The sequence below is a fragment of the Trachymyrmex septentrionalis genome, unplaced genomic scaffold, assembly GCF_001594115.1.
Source record: "Trachymyrmex septentrionalis isolate Tsep2-gDNA-1 unplaced genomic scaffold, Tsep1.0 scaffold8, whole genome shotgun sequence".
Lineage (NCBI taxonomy): Eukaryota > Metazoa > Arthropoda > Insecta > Hymenoptera > Formicidae > Trachymyrmex > Trachymyrmex septentrionalis.
Window position 1 is genome coordinate 4,147,462 of NW_017305987.1, and position 6,636 is coordinate 4,154,097.

The 6,636-nt window shown below is 35.6% G+C and overlaps 1 protein-coding gene across 2 annotated transcripts in view; it reads left to right on the top strand.

The window, feature by feature from the left end:
- The window catches only part of LOC108754485 (phosphatase and actin regulator 2), a 302,039-nt gene that overhangs the window by 20,187 nt on the left and 275,216 nt on the right, over nt 1-6,636 (top strand). The gene's annotated exons all lie outside the window — the stretch shown is intronic.

The following is a 6,636-nucleotide window of genomic DNA, read 5'->3' on the forward strand; positions in this document are numbered from 1 at the left end:
AAATTTTATATTAGTCTTCAAATTATAAATTTTGCAAATCTGATTTGAAATTTAGATCCAGCTATGATTAAAGTAAGCTTGTATATACTATAATTGGTAATCAGATGGCAAAAAGAAAAAACTGCAGACTTACCATTGTCAAATTGAGGAAATAGTAGTAGGGCGTTAACGAAGTTAAGCACCGCGAAAACAATGGTGAGATACGTCGCGAATCTCATTGCAACAACGATTCAACGAACATAAATCGTACTTAATAGGTGTTGAAGTTCGGTTTGAATTACTGCGCGACATTCTACGTTCTTATACACACACACACACACACACGCGCACGCGCGCGCGCACACACACACACACACACACACACACGTACACATACGAGCCATCTGGAATTTTTTAAATTAAATAATAAGTAGAACGTTAATTCGAAGATGAATGACTAATCTTGCTAACAAAGTTGGCAAATGAATAGCATTCTACGATCGACGGATTCACTGTTACGCATAAGCTAAGGAATATTTCGAGTAGAATTTCACACATTTTTATTGACAAACGACTGTCAGCAATGACTTCTCGGATTTTTTTACGTTTAAATAAATCATAATATACGCGATAGCGAACCCATGCGTAATTTTCCAGAGCTTTTATTTATTCGCGATGTGGGATACACACGTTCGAAAGCGATGCTCTTTCAATAGGTCGGTAGCTGAAATGTACAATTGGGACCTATGTAAATTATATGAATGTCTTTTTTTATCGAAGCTTACGTAATTTCCCAGGGGAGTCAATGCCACACGAGTGGGCAACGAGTGGGCGCGAGTCGCGCGAACAGAAACGTCTCGCCTGTTTGTGCTGGCCTTTCTCGTGTATTTGCGCGATCGGATGTGAAACTCTTTATCGATCGCTACAGTTTGAAATACCCCTCTGGACGCAAGACGGAACCTTAAGGGTCTCGAGGTAACAATCGTTCGATCGGATTTACCAAGACTTAACAAGAGTACTGTCCGCGACAGAAGAAGCGTCTCTCGTCGAGCTTCCGCAAACGCGGCATCGCTCTTTGTGCGTTTAATTGATACGAAACTTTACTGGCCTTGTTGTCTGCAGACGAATCATTACGAGCTCGTCTAATTTACGTTCGTCGCCAAGTCGTAAAGTGACTTGGTCTCGTTTGCTTCTAAAGCTTGACGTTTATTCCTCACGGACTAGAAATATAGGATAAAAGTCTGATCTCAACAACTTGATGAAAGTCTCGAGGGAAGCGACCAAAGATGATCTAACACTCCGTTAAAAAGTTGGAAATATCGTCAGGTTTTCTATGTATTACTGATACGAAATATTTTGTATGACAATTATGATTTATATTAATTATAAGCTAAAGTTGAAAAAGCAAATGTTTTCGTACAATTGATACCATTTATGTTATTTATTAGCTCTCGATCAGCAATGTTAGACTTTAAAGGCACAGTTGATTTTTTTATTGTAAATTTTTATTGTAATTTTGATAGAGATAAATTTAAATATATAAAAAATAAGTAAAATATAATTTAACTTCTACAACAATAAAAACTTTGTTAAGTAATGCATGTAAAAAGCATGTATGCAAGAATTTTTTCAGATTTTTATACAACGATATAAAAAAACCTGCTCTTAAGTTCGAAGATCCAAGGACGACGGATAAAAATTTTCCATTATTGACATTTATATTGGATATCTTCCTGTTTGCTAAAGATTTAGAACATTAATATTGTACATTATAATTATTAATATTGTATATTATATTATAAAAAATATTTACCTTTATTAACTATTTATTTCTGTTAACTTACGATTACGTAATTAGTGGAAATAATTAGCAGATGTATAAGCAAATTAAAAAGAGTCTGCGTAATTTAATGATTATTAATTCGATACAAATGAAAAAGTAATTATCTAATGCAGCTCGCTTTATCGCTATCTACTGTCTAGGTAGGAGTCTCGTTTCAGTCACTTCTTTGATCTCGTAATTTCTTTTGGTATTAATTGCATACGTAATTGTATACGTAATTATACACGAGAGAATTTTATTTTAAAATTTACCCCGAAAATATAGTTATGGTACAATACAATATTTTGAAGATTTTTACCATACACTTCAGTAAAATTAATTAAACTTATTTTATATTTTATTGTAATTTTATTAATGAATGAGAAAGATTAAAATTTTTGGAAATACAATGTTATCCTACGATTATCATATTTTCAAGATAAATTCTAAGAAAAAATTCTCTCTGTGTAACAGAATAATGTAAATTAAAAGTTTTTTAGTTGGATCAATTATTTTTTACTTTTCTCTATTGTGTGTTTACAAGAAAAATTTCATTAAACATATTTGTTGCATTTACTGAAATTTAATTAGTATAACATCGAAAGCTGAAATAATTTAATTTGCGTCAACTAAATACGAGAAACACCAATTACGGTCAAAGCTAGATGCTAATACACATATATGTCTTTTACATGAATTTATTTCAGAAATATAACTGCGCACCGCAATTACTTTCAGACTTTCGACACAATTTAATTTACTTTTGGCCTTGAATGATATACAGTTGGAAAATTTGTTTAAAAAATTTTACATATTTTATATATCTCATAAACAATCCACTCAAATTTGTGTGCTAATTTTACACAAGATGAATATGTTAGAAAAAATATGTAAACAAAAGTTAATACAAAAAATGGTAACGCTGCTACAGTTTATAAGCAAACTGTAAAAGCATATTTTTCAGTAAAATTAACATTTATGATATCTAAATTAACATGTATTTTATTCATTTATCGTAGATAAATTTACGTTTTCAAATACTTTTTTTTATATTATTTGTTCACTTTTAAATTATATTATTTTGAAAAACGTTGAATATCAGTTTAACATAAAATAGAATGTAACGTAATGTGATTATATTAAATTAATACTCGGATATGTTAAAAATTCAACAGGAAATTTTAACAAAGTGTGAGCGAACTATTTTTTAAATATAAATATGAAGTGTTTTACACTGTGTATGCTATTACATATCCACACTTTACATCCACATATTCTTGAAAATTACCGATCTATTTTAGTGATGGATTGAAAATTCTTTCAAGGCTGTTTTCTTCGTCACTGAACTTGGAGAATGACGCTTGGCATCTCAGTACTTCGAAAATTTTTTCCAGTTCGTGGATATAAAAAGAGAGATCTCCTTCCTCAGTGCCCGTTAAAAAAAATACTCGTGTCACACATACATGCAAACACACACACACACACACACACACACACACGAGATTCTCGATGGCGACCAAGGCGCTTGACGCTTCGTCGATCGATTATCGTTATTAGGTTACCGCTAACTAGCGCTTTGAAGTAAATCGTGCGGCCGTGCGTCTTTACTTCTCACAAAGAATGTCAGGTAATACTTCTATGAAATTTTTTTCCAATCATCGCGTCGCAAACAATATCCGATGTGACGGTATCAAGAGCTCTGTTGCATTGATAAACGTTTGTTGAGTGAAGTGCGCAGAGATGGATAATGCATCGTCACGTAGTGTGAATGAACAAACGTTTATTGAATAGTTAAGATCTTGTGACGCGCGCGTTTCCGGTTACAGAATACACTGCGTTTCATGTTGTTTTTGTTTGCTCGTGTTGTTTTATCGAGTTACCATGATTGCTCATTCCTTTTTTGGTTTCGAGTGTCGCCAATGTTCAATGGTATATTTTTGTTATACTAGTATATTTAATATTAAAACAGGATCTTGTCGACAGTTGTATTGCTTAATTTAAAAAATTTTTCTCAATATATTGTACAGTATAAACTTTAATTTTACAAGTATTTAAGATAATATTATTGTTTAAAATAGAAAAGACGAATGATAGAGGCTCTAGCGATAAGCTGTACTACATAAAGTCACGGATCATTGGTCCCGTAGAAAGGTGATTCTTTATACCATCTCTGGTATCTCGTGGATACTCGACAAGATATCGCTGTTATCCAATAATTCCTCTGTCGACGAGCACGAATCACATTTCCTCTCTCAATCTTCCGTTCCTCGTAGAATCCAAGACTTTCTTCCGTTTTTCCGGATTTGGCATAGTCCGATCACGTAGCGTGTTTCCTGGGTTCTTCTCTGTCGGAGAAGCATTTCGGGGATTCGTTCGAGGTCTCGGGTGGTACAACCAGTGATACTCTATACCATGTTGTCTTCGTACCGAAGGCGATTTATCAATGAATTATTTGGTTGACAATGATCTTCCATAATAGAGAATAGTGAATCAGCGTGTGCTTTGATATAATGGAAACATCAATTTTAATTGTTTAACTGCAGAGAAATAATTAGAAATTAGCCATAAGAGAGCCATTTTTCATTGATCCGACATTTTTCATCGATTCGTGTTGGATAGCACATTTTTTCATTTTTCCATCACAGGATTTTGTCAGAACATGGATGACGCGCTCAGATTTTTTATTAGAGGGTCTTTAAAAACTATAGTAGCCGAAAGAATAAAATATAATGTTAATAATTGGTATTAAGTGAACATCAATTATATTAATGTATTTGATTTATTGATGGTTAGGTAACTTGGTTAATTGTAAGACTCCAGTAAGTTATACTCCAGTAAGTGTTCCTTGGCATCGATCTTAGTGAATATATTTACCTTACCCCATCCACAAGGATAACCATCGAGCAGATATCCCATGACCTTCTTCCTTGGCTCTGCTCTCTCTAATGGCGGATGCCACCACGCGGACTACGCTATTTGCGTCATGCAATGCGGCTGTAGACGATCGCGAACTATTCTTAGGGTCGATCGCGATAATCGGACGACATTCGTTCGGGGAGGCATCGAGGCACGACGCCGTTGGCCGTCGGCGCACAATCCGATCACTCGTCGGTCGGCTGATCACAGAAAGAGAGAGAGAGAGAGAGAGAGAGAGCAGCAGCTTTCCCTCTCTCGTGGAAGGGAATAGTTCACTGCGTTTAATCGTCGATAAGCGAGTGTTGCACGTTGCGCGTTAGTGTTGGTGGGCACCACCTGAGAAACGACGGAAGCCTAGCAAGGTGTGGTGCTATCAGCACGTTTCAGTCTGATGTAAACATGAAGCCCTCAGGTCGGGCTTCAGTGCACTCGACACCGTCGACGGGAACGGCCACGCGCGATTTTCAGAGTGACCCTTTCGTCACGCGACACGATTCGCCAAGCTTTCGTCGAGCATTAACGGTCGTACAAAAGGATTCGAAATAGAATCCGCTAAAATTATTATTTTGGGCTAAGTATTTTGGGCGATTAAAAGCCGGATTGTGTTGAGATTTTTATCGTTGTTTGTGTAACAGTGTAGTGATACTTATTTGGGATCTCAGAATTTTGCGAGTTAATACACCCCCTCGGAGTTAACGGACTTTAGTAATTAACTGAGTGATGGATACGTGAAACTCATAAGATCGATAACATTGACTTTGTAAATGTTTTTACGAAAAATATTTAAAAAAAAAAATGAATTTCTTATCATTATGAGTGAGATGAACTTTGCAAACGAAGCCTTTAAAAATTCACGAGAGACTTTGTAAATAGACTTTTACAATTTTTAAATTGATAATATATAATTCTTTTTTAAATTGATATCGCTGTAATATTTGTATTATTTTTATAATTGGCGTTTATGAATCTGATATCAAACTTTTGAGTGTATTATAAGTGTACGTTGAACTTATTCGAGCGAATCGTTTGTCAACGTGAGTGTGACGTACTGATTAGATAAGATTATCACTCCCGTTGCGAACGATCTTGTGCGATATATACAAGTTATCGAAGTGACAAATGTTAGTGCTGAAAAATCAATGGATCAATGCGTTAGTTTTATGTTACGAGCTGCACCGCTAAAGTGTTTGCGACTACGTGAAAATATTTGATCGTGATAAGATAAGTTGTTCCATGTGTTGATGTTCAGCAAATAATGTGATGATGCAGTGATATTAATTGAAATGACTGTAATTGTCAAGCTGGTGACTTTGATTTTCACAGATCTTCATGACCACGGCATGAACTTGGTAGCAATTACTCAGGAGCCTGTATCAGCAGATTGCTTAACAGGAAATGTAATGTAGCTTACGACACAGAAGAAGAGTTGTTGCGCATTCGTCTGATTTAATCTGTGTGTGTGTAACGTCGTTGGACTTTAACTAAATTTGTGGCGAATACGTCGTACAAATTCATGAAATCGCTGAAACTTAAAATGCTATTACGCCAATACGTAATTTCGAAGCGAACGAACTTACGGATTTATAAAACGTTGAGTTGCAGATGCTCTTAATTAAACAAACATTCTACTGCGACGAGTTGCTCGTGTAAATACCCCTGCGGTCCGCGCCCAGTGTCCGTCCGATCTGCAGAGGGTGTGTCTTTCATGTGCAGGCTAGTCATTAACCACGACTGAGGGGACACATTCCGAGCTATCCTAGAGGGATAAAGTTAACTTCGGGGTGCGTTTTGCTAGCAAAGTAATGGCAACCGTGCACGACACATACGGACGCGCGCTTGCCTTGTCTTCTGATGATATAATAAAACGTTCAAAGGTTTTTCTCCGTCCCTTAAAAACTGCGAATTTACGAGAAATAAAT